Source organism: Myotis daubentonii, chromosome 14, assembly GCF_963259705.1.
Source record: "Myotis daubentonii chromosome 14, mMyoDau2.1, whole genome shotgun sequence".
In the NCBI taxonomy this organism is placed as follows: domain Eukaryota; kingdom Metazoa; phylum Chordata; class Mammalia; order Chiroptera; family Vespertilionidae; genus Myotis; species Myotis daubentonii.
Genome location: NC_081853.1, coordinates 16,376,863 through 16,398,665, shown reverse-complemented (window position 1 = coordinate 16,398,665; position 21,803 = coordinate 16,376,863). Strand labels below are relative to the sequence as shown.

Genomic DNA, 21,803 nt, shown 5'->3' with positions numbered 1-21,803 from the left:
GGAAGCTCTGGAATGATCAGTGTTCTCATTGTGGAACAATACACAGGTTGTGATGTTCTACATCCCCCCAGCACAGACTCATCTACAAATACAGGCTTCTCGTCCGTATGCTCACAGTTAGCTCCCCAGGGGAGTCCAAAGCAGGGTGCCCCTGTATCTTTACTGCCCAGCAGGTATCCTCTCCTTCATTACATCATGGATCCACATAGCCCATGGGGCCTCGACGCCCTGCCTAGGGAAACTGAGAATGGGTGGGCCCCTTCTCTCCGTCACCCCTGCTGCCACAGCTCAAGTCAGCATCGCTTCCTGCTAAACCACGATGCTCTTCTCTCTTCATTGGTCTCCCTGCATCCACTCTTGGTCCATTTTAAATTCATTTTCCAGCCAGCAGCAAGAGTGAGCCTTTCAAATCAACTCAAATCACACACTGTTGGCATATGAACCTCCAATGGTTTCCCATTTCCCAAAGAATAAAATCACACACCTGTGGGCCTCACCAGCCTCACCCCACACCATTCTCACCCTTCCCCCCAGACTCCAGAATCCAGTCTTCTTTCAGTACCTGGTGCTCACGGGCTCTGCGCTGTTCTCGTTGGCTGTGCCCCCGTCATTTCCCTCTCCACAGCCCTCATCCCTCTCTCCAAACTCACAGAGCGAGTGAGTGGCAGAAGCAGGGTTCTCATTCAGTCTGGCTCCAAAAGCCACCCATCCCTTCACCTCTGTGCTGTGCCAACCACCTGCGCAGAAGGTTGCAGAGTTCCTTCACGCCACTGTCCCACTTTCTTCTCCCACGCAACCCAGAAAGTTCTAGAGTAGAAACAGAAATCCTCGGATACAGTCTCTGTTCTGTAGCCCAACCACATCCGGGTCCATCACCCCAAACTTCACAGGGTGCCCTGACTACTAGTGAACTGGACACCCGTGAGGAAATCACCCGAGAACATTAGCTTTCCACCTGCAGCGTCTGGAATGGAAGACGGTAGCTTAACAGCTTCCAACCTCACGGGGCAGCAACACTCCCCCAAATGAAGACCTAGATACGAAGCAGGACACAAAGCCAAGGAGGCTGTGCACTTCCCTGTTAATTTTGTTCTCTGAACCTGTTAACCGCAGTGTGACCACTTTTGAACAGATCATTAGGTTTTCTGGATGAATCTGCCACACAAGTAGACACATGTAGTGTGTTTCAGATCCTGACACTTGAATGCATCATAATGAATTTGGTTCTCTTCTTTCCCTACAGACAGGGTTAATCAGAGATGAAAGTTTGAAGGTGACACAATGAGTGAAGATAAAAGTAGAAGCTCAGCAAAAAAGGGGAAGTAAGAGATCAACAAAGGACAGTAACAGATAACAGGGAACTTAGGATGGGACTCCTGGGACCACGGGAAAACCCAAGACGGAGCCAAGACAGAAGATTCAAACTCCTGCCCTGCTCCCACCTCATATCTTCTCCTTGCACATCATTTACTTCTTTTCAAATAATAAAAAGGGAATCCAAACACTTTAAAAACAAAACATTTGTCGAACTGCCACAATTCCATAGAGCATTGAATCATTCTAAAAGCCTACGACTCCGCTGTTGGACAAGGGCACATTAGGGCCAATTTGGTAGGGTGTCAGTTGTATTTACAGTTTGGGGTAATATAAAAACAGATGGAAACTGTGAAATTGACCCCTGGGGGGCTAATGTTGGAGGAAACCAACATTCCACAGTCTGGCCAGAGGTTGGGGCGATTTGCCCAGACAATAGACAGCCACAGCAACCTGTGAGCACAGGGGCACTTGGTATATATGCAAGACCTGTTTTTATTGCATCCAATCTGGAATTCGGCTGCAGCAGCCCAGACACAAAGTAAAGCAAAGGCATCCTATGTAATAAAGAGCTAATATGCTAATTAAACTAAACAGGCGAACGACCTTCCAGATGTCCTTCTGGACGACCTTCCAGACAAAGCCGGGGCTATGAGGGCTGAGCCCCTTGCAAGAATTTCGTGCATCAGGCCTCTAGTAACAAGATAAAAATCTTACATGCTGATTTTCCAAATTAGAGTCCAGAAGAAATGTGTCAGTGTTTATATTATTTTCTACCAGAAATCAATGTTAAAATATTGCTAAGTAATAAAAAAAACAACCTCTTTTCTGGATGTCATGTTATGTGTCAGCACCGTCCTGAGCACTGTAAAAATATAATCTCAGTTAAACAAAATGTCATTACACAGAGAATATTTTTATCCGTATTTTACAGATTAAGAGGCTTAGAGAGGTTAAGTAATTTGCCCAACATCATACAGTTAATAAACAGTGGATCCAGACTTTGAACCATTGTTATGGTGTTATCTACTATGCTATATAAAAATAATAAAACATTATTATACATTATTATGAGATCTTTGCCTCAAAAAGAAATGGAGCATTCTAGCTAGGCCTGGACATGCCTTTGTGAGAGTTACAATCTCTCTTCCCTAAGACGGAGGCAATGCACTAGCCTCAGTACACAAGCCACACTCATTCAGGGTCTGGCCCATCCGAGGTATGGCTTATTGGAGCATCCCAAAGAGAGACCAACACTGAGTCTGTTTTCCACTGCTGCATAACAAATTACCACAGATTTCGCAGCCTAAAGCAACACTCATTTATTATCTCACACTTTCTGTGAGTCCCAAGCCCAGGCACAGCTGGCTGGTCCCTCTGCTCCCAGGATTATCGGGCAGAAATCAAGATGTTTGCAGACTGCATTTCTCATCTGCAGGCTTAACTGGGGAAGAATGAACTTCCGGGCTCACTCGGGTGGTTAGGGAGAAGGATTCCTTTCCCTGCAGCCTTATGAATGAGGTTGCCTTGTTCACTGGCTGTTGGCAGGAGTGGAGGCCGCCCCAGGTCCCTCAGGAGGCCTGGCTACGTGGCCCTCTCCATCGGCCATTAACAACATGGCAGCCTGATTCTCCCTGGGCGGCAGGAGCCCTCTCTCTGCAGTCTGCTAAGAAGACATCTTGTATAATGCAGAGGAACCATGGGAGTGGCTTCCTATCCTTTGCCTATTCTGTACAAGTCACAGGACCGGCCCAAATTCATGTGGAGGGGATTGGGAAGGGTGTGAAACCAGGACTATGCTGGAATTCTATCAATGCGCTCCCCATAGAACTTGCTGCCATGGAAATGTCCACTTCTCTGCTGTCCACTGCAACAGCCACTGGCCACATGTGGCTACTGAACATGGGACATGAAGCTAGTGCCACTCTGGACCACAGTTTCCAATATTGTTTTGTCTTAATTAATTTAGTTACATGTGGCTAGTGGTTACCATATTAAACAGCATAGGCATGGACTTTAACCAATAACCAAATTATAAATTAATTGGTTTTGAAAACTTTTTAAACCTTTATTTTATTCTGTTTGTGTTAATCTTTTAAAATATTTCACAATCTTTTTAATTTCAATTTCAAACATTTCCTGGGGACTATTTACTTCAGTATCTATCTACCAGACTTCACTTTTCCATTTTCTAAACTTCTTCCAAACCATTTTCACCAAAGCAACTAAGGCATCTGGAAGGGCTAACTTATGGCCAGCGAGGGGTTATGGAAATTTATGCATCCTTGCACTTCCCCAAGTACTTATCCCCATGGCAACACAGTGCAAAGCTAAATGCCTGTCCCTTCCACTCTTCTTCTCATAACTCAGACCTCTTCTAGCTCTTAGTCTAATGTCAATGAGTAAAACAGAATCGGAGGTGGATAGTGGATAAAATGAAAATCAATGTAGGAAAACAAAATTGCAGAATTATCGGCAAAAAGTGCATAAACCACTTCCCCCAATTACACGAGGAGACAGAGCAAACCACTTCTCTCATGACTGCCTCAGCTCAAGGAACCACCCCCAAACACAGCACTGCTGCCACCTGTTCCAGTTTCACTGGATGATGGTTTTCTTAACTCGGTGGTTTACAAACAGTGCTCTGGCGGAGCTGACTCTGGGGGATGTTAATAACTGTTACCAAAACAAAATAAAACAAAAAGAAGGGTTAGGCTCAAGTAAGTTTTGAGAGCACAGGGAAAATAAATGTGAACACTGCAGGAGTTTTCAGAGCCTTTACTATTGTAAAGTGCACTGTGACTCTCCAATGTGGAACATGGTAGAATGTGTTTATTGGATTTATTTGATCCAAACCCTTTTTCCCCCAGGATCATGCTACTGAATTATTGCTCTAAGGTGTAAAATCTGAGGAATAATAGTTTTAATCAGGGTTTCCCAAACGTTGGTCATTAGTGTATCATCGCAATGATTTTTGCCATACCCTAACTACCTGTGCTACCTAATATTTTTTCTTTATGTTTTTACTTTATACACCTTTCAGTCTTAGATTCTTTCTAAGCAACAATTAGTGAAATCTAATGTTTGCTCTGCAAGTTCTGGATGTTCCAGTACAAAAAGGCATAGCTGATAAAATTCATAAATATTCATCTGTATCACCTAAACAGATCCTACGTACTAAACACGTGTAACTAATGACAACAGAGATTCCCAGGCACCACTTAAGCCAGGGCTAGAAATGAGAGAGACAGCATTTAAGAATAAGAAGGAAGCGGAACGCCTTTCCTTTGCTTTTCAAAAGCAATACCAATGGGCCATCCAGGCTGAACCAGGTGGCCCTGGATCAGCTCTAGTAACTTCACGCTAGAGACAGGGTGAACTTAAGAGCTGGGACTTGGAGCCTGATTGCATGGGTTCAAATCTCAGCTCAACCATTTCTTCACTGAAGAACTGGGGACAGGTGAATTCATTTCCTTGTAACAGTTTTCTTATATTTAAAACCAGACTTGAACAGTAAAATAATCCTTACTCAAAGGAGAAATAAATGAGTGCCTGGCATATAATAAGGGATCTATGGATACGACCACACAGTACTTTTAAATAGTAAGGAAAAGAATAATATCAACAGTGGCTTCTTTCCTCCATGAATCCAGGCTGGCTTTCTGTGGGGGACAGACACTCCCTTTACTCAGGGACACCTGTTCCAGGACACTGTGCTGGACCAAACTGCTGGAAAGAAGTCTCCCATGCCCTCAACCCCTCAGACAGGGACTCACCACACACGGTGAAGATGGCACCAATCTGAAGTCCTGGCTTATCTCAGCTCCATGGTTTAAAGCTCAGGTCTCAGGAGGCAGTGAGACCCGGTGATTGAGTTGATTCCGTGCATCTGGGCTCTGTGTCTGGGTCACAGGTCTGCCTCTGCCCTGACTGGTTGTGCAGCCTCAAGTCTGGGGTCTGATCTAAGTTTCCTTAAAGAATGCATATGCATATATGCACAACCCATGGACACAGACAACAGTGCCTTGAAGGCCTGGGAAAGGGGTGGGAGTGGGGAGGAGGTGATAGGGGAGTGGGGGGAAGAGGACATCCGTAATACTTTTAACAATAAAGATAAAAATAAAGCAATAAAGACATAACTGTGTGGCATTTCTTTGTCCTCCTGATTTTGTGGAGCAGAATTCAGCTCTGCTAGGTAAGTTATGACAAGTCCCAGACACTTCCCAGCCATAAGATATATTTGGGCAGCTCTTATTCCATCTGTCCTTCCTGGGACCCATGCATTCCTGTTCTCCCAACTGCTCCTCTAGAACAGTCTTCTACTTGACAATGGTTACTCAAACCAAAGCGATCAGAGAATGCCCAGAGCCAGCCTAGACCTCGAGCCTGCCTGCAGATCTCTGACCCTGGGAACTCCAATCATCCCTTTCACACGTCCCTCCTCCTGGCCCAGGCTATTTCCTCACGGGACACAGTCCTCCACACTGGAGTCCTGATGGGCTGTTCACTGGAAGGATGCAGGAAACCCCTGCCCATCCACAGTTTTTCCTGGTCTTTCTAGCTTCTACCTGGGTGGCAATGCTTCTGGAGCTCCCAGGTGCAGAGTAGCCCAACTTTGAGGAATGCTGTCCCATCTAAAATTGACAGAGTGGCCACCAGGACTCAGGTTCATAAGCATGCATGCTACAGGAGGAAGCATTTTATCAGCCTCTCTCTGGATTAGGCAATGTGCATGTTAAATCCTTGGGACCATTTTATGATCCCCATTATAGACCAGAAAAGTGAGGAAGAGCATTAACAGGCTGTTCCAGTTAGAAGGAGGAAGAGCTGGGTTCATTCCAATCTGTGAGACTCCAAATCTCGTGTCATGTTCCTAACCTCCCATTGCTATTTTTTGATTTACCACACTGGCTAATTTCCTATCAGAGCTAACCAGAATAATCCTTCCACTAAAACAACCCACCATTACCTGGCTGCAAGATTGTTTCCCCAAAACTATGTCACCACCACTCCCCATCAGCAGTTCCAATTATCATCTCTTATTCCCGCCACAGAAAGCTCTGCAGAATATTCCTACATCAGGAGATACACACACACACACACACACACACACACACACACACACACATATTTAGTTCACACACACACCCTTCTTATCTTTATTTCACACACACATGCAAACATAAATACCTCTCTCTCTCTCTCTCTCTCTCTCTCTCTCTCTCTCTCTCTCTCTTTCTCTCTCGTCTCTCCTTCCCTCCCTCTGTACCTTCCCCCCTCCTACACAGATACACCTGAGAGGTGCCTGTGAAGACATCTCTCCTTTAGGCAAAAGCTCTCTCCATTGTATAAAACAGACATCCTGGGACACTAAAACCATCTGAGACGCTGTGAAGACAGATGGACAGACAGGAGGAAGCCTGCTCTAAATTCCTCATACAGCATCCAAGGAACCCATTTACCCAGTGAATAGCTGATGTTTGAGGAATCACTGAAGTTTTACAAAATTCCCACAGAATAATGATATATAATTCAGAAATGAAAAATAAACTTAAAGTCACATTGTATAGACTGATTATTGATACCAGTAGGTAATAGGTCATATTATTTTTTTTTTACTTCTATGAGAAAAACACCATTAATATTAATTAGGTGAATATGGAAAATATTTAAGATTCAAGATAAAGCAAAAAAAAAAGAAAATGAATTCATTTGCAAAAAGTGCCTGTTTTGCTCTGCTAACAGTGTCTCAATCTCATATTTTTCACCCGATTTAGTGATTCTTACTATAACAAACCCATTTGCTGGCATAAATTTTAAATTCTTTCTTGTTACACCTTGTAAACTCAGAATTCTTCTTCATCCAAGGAAGAGATCAAAAACAAGAAAGATTTTCCCGTTTCCCAACTGAAGAAACTTAAGACCCTATAAATTTAACATAGCCAAAGCCCAAACCAGATAAAAGCAACATTCTATTAAAAATAATCTGTCAAATTAATAGTAAATTTTTGTGACATAGTGAACTCAAGTCCTATGTGGGATGTATTTTAATTAATTTTCCTTCCATTTGATCTTTTCCTTTTTTTAAAAAAAAAAAGTGTTTAATTTGGATCTTCTAGAAAACTAGGCTATTTGCTTACATCCTAAATGTAGACGTGAAATACTAAGGAGCCATAGCTTCCCTAGTTGTTGGCATTTCTGTAGTGTTGTTTGGTGAAAACTGTTTAAAGGAAAAATTCTGGCAACACCTGAACACATGATGGTTAAAAAAATCAGACCTTTCTCACTGACTGAATTGTTGGGAATGGAATATTTTATGATACAGATTTACAAATTTCTATGAACTGGAAACATTTCCTGGGCAATTAATCAAGGGGAACTTTTATGTAAAAACACATCTCGATTGAGCTATTCACAAACGATCCCACAAGCTGCAATGACTAATTATAAGCCTCAGACCAGGGCAGTTTGCTGAAATGCTTTTCTGCAGGCCATTAAAAATGCCATGACAACATACAAATTCAGCAAGAAGAATAAACTAACTACGGGAAGTTACAATTACAGAAGGAATTATTCAAAGTATGTGACCTTTGTACAAAAATGATGCATGTTTATGTGATACTATGGGCGCTCCTCTCCTCTCCCCTTTGATAGGTCTGGGTAGTTCCCACTAACATTAATGAGAGATATGTGCTAAAAATGAATAGCTGCTAACTCCAGCCATCTGTGCATTCCTGGTGCAAATAAAATTGAATGTCATCACTACCCTATTGGATTTCTCGGTAATGCTCTCTGCTGATAAGGACTTTGAAAAAATACCAATGGCTTTTTTTTCTTTTCTTTTCCTTACTCATACAAAGCATGCCCATTCCCCTTGCTACATAAAGGAGTCTATTCTACTCTGAATCCAGGCAGCCACTGAGAGGTGGGGTGAGATAAATCCCTGCTTATCAAGATAACTGTTTCCCCACTCAGTATAAATGGAGACAAAGTATACCCAGACTCGAATGATTAAAATGGCCAAATTCTTAGCAGGTTAACTCATTACTTTTCATCCTTCCCCTGCCAGCCCTGAAAGCTAAGTAGCTGTCTTAACAGCCTGCAGCCATCACTTCCAAACAACTCTCTTGCCCTACAGCTATACTGAAATGGAGTTAATTCATCTTTCCTTTATGAATTACTGGCTGTCAAGAATTTGAGAAGGTCCCAGGCTTTAATGGAGACCTTTGGAAAGAGAGACCGTGTGCTGGAGAACCCAAAGGAGGCATGCTGGGGAGCCAGGAAAGCTGGAAGACGGGAAAGCCACTCACTGGTCAGGAATTAGAACTCTCTCTATATTTTTAAAGGGAGAGGCTCATGTGACATCTCCAATCACAGCTAAGTGTCTCTTCAATAAGAACTGGGCATGTACAGCACACAGGGCCATGCAGTGGTAACTCCCTGAGCACCCGCCAGACCATCCTCAGCAAGCCCAACCTCTCCAGTGGCCCCTTCGCCGACCCTCCTCAGGGGTGTGTGCTAAATCTTGCTTCTGGGAACCCAAGGCTGTAGTGATCGAGTGGGTCACTTCTTTCTCTCAAGCTGCACAGAAGGCTGTGGTGCTTTCAACCCTCTCGTAGATTTGATTGTTAGACCTAGTTTTGTAGGACACAGGATGACAGAACTGCAGAGAATATGGATTAGCTTAGCTAACAACTGCAGAAACGATGGCAATCATAGCTCGCTGGAGAGGCTGCATAAATTTCATTTTGTGGCACTGTAAAATAAGGTCATACCTGAGCATGTACATGGGCAATGTATTTGGTTGGAAGTAGCTCAAATTTGGAAGTTCAGTCGTATCAATAGACAAATGCTAAGCAAATCTTCAAGGTAAAGTCCATTGCAAAGGTAGCTAATATATCTCTAAAACACAGTAAGCACCTACTTACTTAACACTAGATTGCCCAAAGAAGTCATTTTGACTGCTTTTTAATTTCAATTAGAAAAACAATTATGTATTATAAGGACACAATGTCTTAGAATTTTGTGACTTTTTGTACAACATATAAATGCATTTATTAATAATTGTAGTTACCTCCCCCCTCCTTCATTTCCGGTATATATATATTATACCTATATTGCCCAAAAGCAGTCATTTTGACTGCTTGGGGAAATTTTAAATAATCAAATGACTCTTATTATTGAATTGAGTAAATTTCTTATATGACCAGTTCGGCTCTGTATTGAAATAACAGTTTTCATTTTTTTTTGATTACAGTCACATGATAACATACAAGTACATGATAAATTGTCGATACTTGATAAGTTGCAGTTGCTCAATAAGCTAAACTAGTACTTGTTATTCGAATCTTTATGCAGTGATACTTGTTCTAATAAGTTGTTTATTTTATTTCTTTTGCGCCCTAAATTCATGAAAGAAATGTCGAATAGAAGTGAGTTATTGGAAAAGCTAAGGAACATAAGTGAAGAGTGCTCCGATATTATTCTTTCACAATGCAGTCATTTTGACTGCTTTTGGGCAATATAGGTATATACTAAGTTTCAGTCTTTCTAGTGTTAATATCAGCAACCACATTTATGTTTGTAGAAGTATGTTTGGGGTCAAGATTACATTTTGAAAAAGTTCTTAATATTTGGTAAACTGTTCTTAACCCTAGATCAGGGCACCCTCAGAAAAGCAGTGCCAGTGTAAAACTTCCAACTGGTCACTTCATTGTAAGCAACATATTTAATTACAAATATAATAGTATACATACACTTACTTTCCCTAAGAATATAATTTTTTAAAGATATCATCCTTTCAACTTGTTAAAAAATATTAACTATTATGTATTGGACTGCATTTTTTAAACAGAACACAGCAAACACTAAAATTATTAGCACAAAAGAGAATAACCAGATCAGTCACTCCGGCCCTGTCCCTGATTGCCTTACCCCCACCCCAGGCTCAGGCATTGAGCATCTGCCTCCTCCCAACCCCCCACCCCGCCCACCCGTGGCTTGGTCACCTGCGGGGCCGAGGCAGCTACAGAGAGTGAGCTGCGACCACATCTCCATCGCCCTGGACCAGACGCCTGCAAGATAAACCTGGCCAAGTTCAACCAAGGCAAGTGCTCCACCCTCATCGTGACTGACCTGGGGGCGGGGGGTCTAGACATCCTGCTACTGGACAACATCGTCAGCTTCCTGACCAAGGGCGAGCTCTTCCTGCACCGTGTGGGTCACGTGGCCTGGGCTGGCTGATGTAGCACAGCCTACTCCTTGGTGGCCCCAGATGAGGTCCCCTACCTGCTGGAGCTGCACCTGTTTCTGGGCCGCCGTGCCCTCACCTTCGCCCGCCCCCACGAGGAGCCATCAGGTGGAGTCAGCGTGGATGGCGTGCTGGGCTGGGTGCCACAGAGCATGGTGGACAAGGACTGCAGCCTGTGGAACACCCCTGAGGCGTCGCTGGAGCTGCAGGGCCTGGGCCACGTAGCCGACAATGCCCAGCAGCAGTACGTGTGCCCTCACCACAGTCCACCGAACGGGCCAAGGAGCTGGACCTTCCAGGACTGGGCCTGCACCCCCTCTTCAGCTCGAGCTTCAAGGAGGAGGAGCTGTAGCGGCTGAGGCTGGTGGACAGCATCAAGCAGTACCGCTCGCGGGCGACCATCTTTGAGATCAGCGCCTCCAGCCAGGACCTGAGCAGCCAGGTGATGCAGGCCGAGCGGCAGAAGGACTGCAAGGCCATTGCCAGCTTCCAGCAGGGCGGCAGGAGCGGCAGGAGGGCCTGGCTAGCCCAGCCCAGAGCTGCCCAGCACAGCAGGCAGAGCAGCCTGGGAAAGAGGAGGAGGAGGCGGCGGCAGGAGAGAGCGTGGAGGACAGGACGTCTTCCCAGAGGCCCTGGGCCGGAAACGGCAGCAGCCAGGGCCTGAGCGGGGACCCAAGAGGCAGAAGGAGGAGGCCCCGCCGCTGGACCAGGATTTCTATGTCCCTGATCGGCCCAAGGACTTGGACAGTGAACGGGGCCTGAGCGTTGGTGGGGACAGGGGCGCCTTTGAGCAGCAGGTGGCTGGGCTGTCCTGGACCTGATGGGGGACGAGAACCAGATCCTGACCAGGGGCCGGCAGCAGCAGAAGTGTGACCGGAAGAAGTGGTTTGTGGGACAGTCAGGACAGGAGGACAAGAAGATCAAGACAGAAAGTGGTCGCTACAGCAGCAGCTCCTACAAGCGGGACCTCGACCACAAGTGGATTCGGTCGGGGCATGTGCAGGAGGCAACCAATTGAGGTGTCTTTCTCACATCCATGTTTCTCTCTCTGTCTCTCATCTTCCCTTCTACTCTAAACATCAAAGAAAAATGTCCTCAGGTGAGGATTAAAAAGAAGAAAATAGACATACATACACACATATACAAAAATACATGATATTGGGGGACTGGAGGTCAGGGCCCCATAGGTGCATGCATGCACCCAGCCTCTAGTATCTAATAAGTGTCTAGTATCCAAAATATATAAATAACTCTTACAGCTCAACCATAAAGGAACAAAACACAATTAAAAAGTAGCAAAAGGATCAAAATAGAAATTTCTCTAAAGAAGATATATGGATGGCCAATAACCTGAAAAGATGTTCAATATCACCAGTCATTAAGGAAATGCAAATATAAACCCCGATGGTATACCACTTCATACTACTAGGATGGCTACCACCAAAAAAGAAAACAATAACAAGTGTTTTGGTGAGAATGTAAAGAAATTGGCACAAACATATGGTGCTGGCGAGAATGTAACACAACACAGTCACAGTGGACAACAATTTGGCCATTCCTCAAAACGTTAAATATAGAGTTACCATATGATACAGCAATTCCACTCCTAGGTGTATACTCAAGAAAAAAAACACATATGTTTAAACAACAACTTGCATATGAATTTTCATATTAGCATTATTTATAATAGCTATAAAGTCTAAATAGCCCCAAAGCTGATCAACTAGTGAATTGATAAACAAAATGTGGTACACCCTATAATGAATATTATTCAGCATAGAAAGGAATGAAGTACAGATGCAAGCTACAGTGTGAATGATCCTCAAATACATGAGGCTAAGCCACTCACAAAGACCACATGTTATATGAACTAATTTATGTGAAATGTCCCAATTATGCAAATCCACAGGGACAGAAAGTAGATTAAGGTTTGAGAGAGAGAAATGTCTAGAGGAATGAGTGTGACTGCTAATGGGTGTGGGGTGTCTTTCTGGGGTGATAAAATTTAATTCTGGAATTAGATAGTGGTGATGGCTGCATGACTTTGTGAATATACCAACAACCATTAAATTATAAGGATGAACTTTATGGTATTTAAATTACATCATAATAAAAATTACACATGCTAGTAATAAAAAGTTAAATAGTACAAAAAGTTTATAAAAAGAAAAGATATATTTATTCCCCTCCCACCTCCCCCAATAACCACTTTCCCTGTTATGGGATTTTTGTCAATCTTTTCAGACATTTTTTATGCATAATGCACAATTAGACACAACGTCCCCCCTTTAAAAACACAATGGAAATTGCTAGACATTTTATAACATGTCTTGGACATCTTTCCATGTCAGGGGCGTATAGACTGGGGTTTGGATAAAGGGGCTGGTGAGAGATGTGGGGCTGAAGGAGGGAGTGCCAGCAGCAACCTGAACTCCCACACTCTGGAGGAGCTAGGCTGTAAGTTTCTACATTTTCAAATGTCTATGAACAACTCTGCCTGAATATCCCTCAGAGAGCTCTATATCTTCAAAACTAAATTCCCAACTGTCCCCTCTGCAGAGCCAAAGACCACCCTACCTTCTTGCAGCTTCTTCTCTACCAAAGTGATCCTGGATGCAGAGTCAGGAGTAGGTCCGCCTTCTTCCTAACACTTCTGCACATGCAAGGGATCACCAAGATCCACCATTTAAATGTAATTTAAAATATCTACCAACCCAGTTACCTCCTTTCTATTCTTATTGCTGCCATCTTGGCTCAGGCCTTTGTTTTCTTTGTCTAGACACTGAAATATCTTATCTGGTTTGCATGTTGCTCATCTATCTGTCCTTCTATCCATTCATCATCTACTCATCAAACATATATGAAGCACTAACCGTGCACCAGGAACTGAAGACTCAAAGATGAAGAGAAAATTATCTTTAACATTAGAAAGTTCTAAGTTTAGCAGAAGGGAGAAACACTTAGCTGAAAAAAAATCAAAATATGTATTACAACATTCTACGTACTGTCAGAACACAAGGTGGAACTACTGTCCTTTGAGAAGAATCAGGGAGTGACATGTGAATTGAAACTTCAAGGATGAGTGGGAGCTTGCACGAAAAGAGGAGAAAGGGGGCATTTGATCAATGGGAAGAGTTTGCTTAAAGGCAGAGAGATGGAAATATCTAGCAAGTATAGGGAAGGGGAAAAAATTCAGTGATGCAAACAGGGTGGAAAATGAGGAGGTATAGGAGCTTTGTGTGTATATTGGGTTTTAAGATACGACTTGAGCCCTTAGCTGGTGCGGCTCAGTTGGTTGGGTGTCATCCAGTGAACCAAAGGGTTGCTAGTTCGATTCCCAATCAGGGCACACGCTCGGGTTGCAAGCTCAATTCCCAGTAGGGAGTGTGCAGGAGGCAGCAGATTGATGTACTGCTCTCACATTGATGTTTCTCTCTCTTTCCCTCTCCCTTCCTCTCTCTTTAATAATCAATAAATATATTTTTTTATAAAGACTTGGAAACCACCTGGGGACAGAGTGTGAAGAACTTTATAGAACAGGCACAGAGTTTGCTATTCTGTCCAATGTCTGAGGAGAAGGCAACAGGGCCTGAGGCACAGGGTGTTGACTCGGTGAGTTTATCTGGAGTAGAGGATGAGGCAAACTGTGACTCTCTGGAGGCTACTGCAATAGACCAAATGACCAATGAGGACAATAGCACTGGAATGGGAAAGACCAAGACAGTGGTACAAATAAAATCCGGTGAGTTAGACACAGGGAGAGATGAGTCAAGGGCCTCTTGGAGGTTTCTATCTTATACACCCAGGTGGATGTGGGCCAGTTCCTAAACCAACACCAAATGATGAGCAAAGGAAAAGGTGGTGAGCCCAGTTCGGGCTGTCCTGGAAATACAAGGTAGACGTCTTCTAGAACACAATGAGAATTGTCCCCCTTGCCTTCAGAATAAAATAATAATAATTGTTTTTATTATGGCAGACAAGAAAGCATCACTTGTGCATAAATCCACATGGTCCTTGTGATTATCTGGGTTCAAGTTCAGAGTGACCTTGAGAAGGTTACCAATAACCTCCCTAAGCCACAGTTTACTCATCTGCCCATTTGTTTTTACTCACACTGTTCTCCAAACAGGGCTGTTGTGAGGATTAGAAAAAACATTGCCCATCATTGTTCTGCACAGAACCTGGCCCATGGAAAGTGCTTAATGAATAGCAGCAAAGTTTCCAAAGAAAGGCACTTAGAATTACTTTTCCCCCAAATTAAGTGTCATTTGAAAGGTCTTGTGTGCTTTTAAACTTTACAAAACTTAGTTGATGGTATGATAAAAAACAATAACAACACACCCTGCAAATAACACTTAAAATGTGGAAAAGTTAAAGAAAGCTATGTTACCCACTCTACCCAAAACATCTTAACTTTAGAGGACCGGAGGAAAGTAAAGTATCAACGGGAAATAAGAAGGTAAACCAAACAAACTGACAAACAGAACAGAAACCCCACGCTGTTCAGCAGCTAGAACTGGGAGATGCACACTGAGCTGTTCTATCGGGCATACAGACGCACTCACTAAGGCTTACAAGTTTAAAGCTCTAAAGTTTTGGTGTGTTGTTTTTGTTTTTTTTACGCAGCTATGTGGGAGGAAGACCCTGCATTTGGATGGCATGACACCTGCCCTTTGATCTAACATCATGATGAGGAAGAAATGATTCCACAATCTGATTGCTGCCTGGACAGGGCACTGGTCCATGGGTTTGAATCCTTGGCCTTTGTTATTGCTGCCAGCCCTCCCATTTGTCTCAGACAAGATCAAGGGAGATGTGGATATTATGCTCAGAGAAGACCATCCCTCTATCAGACAGTTGTTTTGTTTGGGCTGATTTTTTTTTTTCCAGAAGAAAAATCATCATATATCACAACAAAGACCTTCTTTCTTTTCAACTTTTATGCTGCTGGACTTCTCTGATCCCACTGTGTGGGGCCATGAAGAGCAGTCTCAAGAATGATTCCTGGAAGAAGTAGAAACCCCTCCTGGAAATACATCTTTTTTCTTGGCTTCTTCCCCAGAATTCCCCACAGGGAGCTGTGTCAGGCAGGCAGGAGGATGGATGGCCTGGGGTCTTCCCCCATCTCTGCCGTCGAGGTTTCTTGAAGCCCATCCAGAGCTGATGACTGTCTCCAGTCTACAAAGCCGCGGCGGCCTCCACAGAGGCCCACTCCAGGCCCACTCGAACTCTCTTCGCAAAGAGAAACTCCGCAGCCCCAGAAGAGAGGGCGCAGACTCAGACCAGCAGCTCCAAAACGGCTGCTGGCCCTGCCAACACAAACAGCTTCTCAACTTCCATTATAAGAGGTTTTCATCAACACGTGGAACCCTTTGTATTACAGAAATAGCTTCCCACCCCAAAAGAAGCACATTAAAGAGGGGTCCCTGTGGTACCAGGAGTTCTTGGGCCAAATCAATTTATCCTAGTACAGAAATCCTCACTGCGGAACAGGATGCAGCGGTTGACTCTGGGTTGTGGAGTCAGAACAGCGCGTTTTGAATCCTGCCAGGCTCCATTAATTAATAGCTGTGTGGTAGTGGGCGAGTTGCTTAACTTCTCTGGGCCTTGTTGTCCTCAACTCATAAATGGGACTACTCATAGCAACTACTTGGAGTTACATAAAGAAAATGTGAGATAAACCTTGAAGAATGAGTAGCACCGTGCCTAGCACCAAATCAGCACTGAGCTCAGGCTTGTCTTATTTCTGGTGCAGTGACGGCCATAGTAACAACTACAGAGCACTTGAGCCAAGGATCTGCCTCTGTTTTCTTCCTGCCATTAAAGCAGCTAGGTTGTGTTTCTTTCTGTGTGTGTTTCTGTCTTGCTGGCTCTTGTTAAAACAAGTTTAGTTCTGGAAACTAAAGGATAAATACACAGGCTGTTGAATTTTGTGTTTTGTCTGTATGCTTGTTAATTATCCTTGCATCTCTTAAACTTGTTCCCTCCTCTTCACCTCTAGTGCCACCACCTTATCTCGGCACCACTGTTCCTTCTAGCCTGTGCTACTGCCAACCCCTCTGGCACCGTGTCGCTATATAGTTAACCCTTCTAGACGATACTCCTCACTGTGCTCTTCCCAGGCTCGACAAGTTCCAAACCTTTAGCTAAGCACCTGAGACCTCCCATGTCCTGGCCCACCTTACTGCCCATCCTCCCCTGCTCCAGAGCTGAGCTACGGAATCCCACCCTCTCCTCTGAGCATGCCCTATACCTCCCCACCTTTGTTACATTTGCCCATGCTCACACCTGGTTCTACATCTGATTAAAATATTTTCCTTTTTTTCCTGCTCCAGTGGAAATACCATCACATTCGCGGAAACTTCCCCAACCACTCCCTCCTCTGAATGCCCATGACATTCATACAGCGTTTGTCACACTCTGCCATGGGCAATGCCTCTTCGTCTGGTTCCAGACTTCCATTCCAATCTGCCTACTAGACAGGGACACCCAGCTATCCCAGAACAGCCATCACACAGCCTGGACCAAGCCTCTCTGGTCTGGACTCCGGCCCTGTGTTCCATACCTCTTCCTACATCCTGCACCAGTGAGGCAGGAATCCCTATTGCTTAGGTGGATTTCACTGAACCCCGGGGAAGCTGAGAAATTAGGCTTCCCAAGAAGAAACAAAAATGATATTCCTGCTGGGCATCAGGACGGGAATGCTACCCAGGAGAACAACGGAAGCCCACCACACGGTTGTTCTACTGCCCGGTACAGCAGAGCTGGCTGATCTTCCACCACGTCCATGCTGTTGACTTGCCCCTCGTGGGAGCCTCAGTGGCTCACATTCCCCTCTGCATGCCTTTTCCATAGCTTCTGCTCACTCATGATGTCTACCGCCTCATAACTTCAGTTCTTTAGAACTCTCGTCACTAATTCATTCTATAAATATTAAGTGTCTACTCTTCATAGGCACTGGGTGGATAGGACAGGTCCTTTCTAGGTAGAAGTCCCACTCGAGACCGAAAGACAGATGTTAAACAAGAATTAAGATGGTGCTTCATGTTCTAATGAGAAGTTACATGAATTTATAGCAGACAAACCTAATCTGGGCTGGGCCAATTCCAGTGAAAGGCACATGAATGAAGTGACATTTAAACTTCACTTGACCTAGAAAAAAATAAAGTTATATCCATACTTCATACCTTACAGATAAATTCCAGATGGTTCAAAGACTAAATGCAGAAAATCAAACCATAAAAATACCAAAAAAAGATCCCTGGACAATTATTCTTATACTCTTGTAGTATAGAAGAAGTTTCTAATTATGACACAAAATTCAGAAGACCTAAAAGAAAAGACTGAATATGATTGACTAGATAAAAATAATTTTTAAAAAGTTCTGTGTAGGAAGAACCAAGATGGCAGCATAGGTTAAACGCCTGTACTCTCTGTCTCCCACAACCACATCAAAATTACAACTAAAATACAGAACAACCATCATCCAGAACCACCGGAAAGCTGGCTGAGTGGAAGTGCTGTAACTAGGGAGGTAAAGCAGAAACACATTGAGATTGGTAGGAGGAGCGGAGGTGCAGAACGGGCTGGTCTAGCACCCGGGTGTGCCACTTTTTTCATCAGAAGGGAGATCGCCTCTGCAGAGGCCGCCTAGAGGAGCAAAGAGTCCCAGCCCCAAACCAGACCCCCAGCCCAGGGCTCCAGAGCTGGGGAAATAAATCCCTATGGGCAGTAAAAACTACGGAGGCCAGCACCATGAACTGCATTTATTATCTCCCACTTCCTCTGAGTTCCAGTGCCAGTCAAGGCTCTGGGGGACCCAGACACATATGGTGAGAAACTGGACTGTCTGGCATTCAGACAGGAACTTGGGGGCAGCTTTCTTCCAGACCAGGTGCTTGCAGCGGTCATTGCTCCCGGCTGGGACCTCCCTGGTGCAGGGCTGACTGGCAGCCATTTCTGTTTGCTCCGTGTTAGTGATTCCCTGAGAACCCACCCTACCCAATTTACAACCCCACCCAAGCTGTTCACAGCAGCTTTTTCATATTAATGGTCTGTCCTTTCTCAGGCTAAAACTCTATCAAACAAGCTGCAGCTTGGTCAGGAAGCCCCATACCTATAAAAGGCCCAAGACCCGGCACCAGCACCAATCCATCTTGCTTCACAGCTGGGACTTTTCTGGGCACTTCCAAGAATATAACAGATTACAACTCTTCACATCCATAAGCGACACTCAAGGGGAAGACTCAGTGAGCACCAAAGTCCCACTGAAGCAAGTCCTGCTCCATAAGGGTGTCTCCTGCACAGCAGTTCTCCCACTATAGTCACAGCTGATCCCCATAGCCAAATGGCCTGGAGGTCATTTACTCCCAGTGACACCAACAGCAAACAAGGCTCAACTACAATAAAACTGTGCACACAGCCCACAAAGGGGTGCACCAAGAGTGTCCACCTCAGGTGACTGGGGAGGCTGAGCCCCTGGGCCCTATAGGAAACTTACTATACAAGGCCACTCTATCAACTCAAGGAGACTTAGCAGCTACCCAATACATAGAAACAAACACAGGGAAGAAGCCAAAATGCAGAGACAAAGAAACATGTCACAAATGAAAGAAAGCAAACTACTGGATATAGAGTTCAAAACCACAGTTACAAGGTTACTCAAGAATCTTCTAGAAACCTCTGAGGAACTTAGTGAGACTTTTAAGGATCTTAGTGAGAATGCCAAAAAAATGGAAAAGGACCAGTCAGAAATTAAACATACACTGACTGAAATAAAGAATAAGATATAGGGATTCAATAGTAGACTAGAGGATCCCGAGAATCAGATCAATGATTTGAAATACAAGGAAGCAAAAAACACCCAACAAGAAGAGCAAAAAGAAAAAAGAATCCAAAAATATGAAGATAGTGTAAGGAGCCTCTGGGACAACTTCAAGTGTACCAACATCTGAATTATGGGGGTGCCAGAAGAAGAGAGAGAGCAAGATACTGAAAACCTATTTGAAGAAATAATGACAGAAAACTTCCCCTACCTGGTGAGAGAAATAGACTTACAAGTTCAGGAAGCACAGAGAACCCCAAACAAGAGGAATCTAAAGAGGACCACACCAAGACACATCATAATTAAAATGCCAAAGGCAAAAGACAAAGAGAGAATCTTAAAAGCAGCAAGAGAAAAACAATTAGTTACCTACAAGGGAGTGCCCATACGACTGTCAGATGATTTCTCAACAGAAACTATGCAGGCCAGAAGGAAGTGGCAAGAAATATTCAAAGTGATGAATAGCAAGAACCTACAACTAAGATTACTTTACCCAGCAAAGCTATCATTCAGAATTGAAGGTCAGATAAAGAGCTTCACAGACAAGAAAAAGCTAAAGGAGTTCATCAGCACCAAACCAGTATTATATGAAATGCTGAAGGGTATTCTTTAAGAAGAGAAAGACAAAGAAAAAGAAAAGATAAAAAATAGGAACAATGAAGTGACAACAAATAAATATCTATCAACAATTGAATCTTAAAAATCAAATGAATAAAAAATCTGATGAACAGAATAAACTGGTGAATGGAATAGGATCAGGCGCATGGAAATGGAACAGACTGACAATTCTTAGAGGGAAGGGGGTGTGAGGGGGGTGCGGGAAGAGATTAGATAAGGATCTTATATGCATGTATGCATTACCTATGGACACAGACAATAGGGTGGCAAGGGCCTGGAGTGGGGTGGGAACCAGGTGGAGGGAAGCTATGGGGGGCGGGGGAGAGATGAACATCTGTAATAATCTCAAAATAAAGATTAATTTTTAAAAATACCAAAAAAAATTCAGTGTAACAAAAAGAAGACAAACTGGCAGGGGGAGTATTTCAAACTAAAACCAAAGACAAATGGGTGAAAGTAAATATATAAAGAGCCTCTACAAATAAATAAGAAAAATACCAACAAAAACTCTGATAACTTATACACGTACTTAAAGATGCCCATCTTCACTTGTAATAAGATAAAAGCAAATGAAAACCACACTTGGAGGCCATTGTTCCCCTTCCATATCAACAAAGATTAAAAAATACAGTTTGAAACCCATACTGCACTGACAGGGTAAATAAGAAAAAAGACACTCTTACATATGGCTGACGGGACTGCAAATGGTTTAGTCTCTGTAGGAGGCAACTAGAAAAATTAGAAATGTATTAAGAGCAGTCTATGTGAGAGGAAAAGACTTGAAACAACATAGAAGTCCTTCAAGGGATACTGGAAATTGAACAGGATGCAGAGGTAAAAAGATTGGAGAGCTTTCACGTATGGGTATCGAAAGATTACACCACCTGCATAAATATCGTGCTATAAGTCCTATCGTTTGCTTCCATTTCTCTAGAAGCTGCTTCGGAAGATAGTTCTAGTTACCTCATGGTGTCTACTGCAGAGTAGACACACAATTACTATTTGGTGAAAGTAAATAAGTTAATGCATGAAGGAAATAAATGGGGGAAGGAACACACTTGGGTATTGGCCTATCCTCTAAGCTCAGTATCAGTTCCTTTTATATGTGGATACACTGGGGCTGAGTCCTGGCTGTTCAAGACTAATGAATTTTCTAGGTTCACTTATTCATATTCCTCAAGAAAAAAAAAGAACATTCAAAGGATCATATTGTTTCTAACCTTCCCTCAAAATCTCTCCATGGCTTAAGGGGAAAAACGTAATTGCTTTATTCTGGCCACTGCATTTTCCACAACTAGGAAAGCAAAGGAGGCGGCCTTGACAGGACCATCTCCCACTTCTCTTGTGCATGAACTCCCTACTCTCTCACCTGCTACTCTTGGCATGAAAATCTTCATCACAACCATCACCATGACAACCACAACCATCACCACTTAATGAACATCTATGATGTGCCGGACCATGCTCCACACTCAATGTGCATCCTGGTCACAAGCTCATGAGGAATGAGGTATAACACAATGGTCTCCAACTTACAAATACAGGGACAGGCTTGTATGGACACATGTGGGCGTGTGTCCAACAGGACGCAGCTATGATGTACTGTTTCTTAGGATGGAGTTTATTTCATTTTCTATACGTAATGTTCTGATGATGGATAGCTATTTGCATAACCTGGACGACAAGTGTAATACTAATATAAAGCAATAACAGGTCTAGGATAAATGACACATGCACCATCCAAGAGCAATGCTTCTTTATCTGCTCAGGAATCCCTAAAAAGCCCCTGCTTTGCAT

The 21,803-nt window shown here is 43.6% G+C and overlaps 1 protein-coding gene and 1 pseudogene across 4 annotated transcripts in view; one reads left to right on the top strand and one right to left on the bottom strand.

Annotated features, from left to right (window-relative positions):
* ERC2 (ELKS/RAB6-interacting/CAST family member 2) overlaps positions 1 to 21,803 on the bottom strand; it is a 906,943-nt gene that overhangs the window by 437,805 nt on the left and 447,335 nt on the right. The gene's annotated exons all lie outside the window — the stretch shown is intronic.
* LOC132215328 (ATP-dependent RNA helicase DDX54-like) lies at positions 108 to 20,043 on the top strand (annotated as a pseudogene).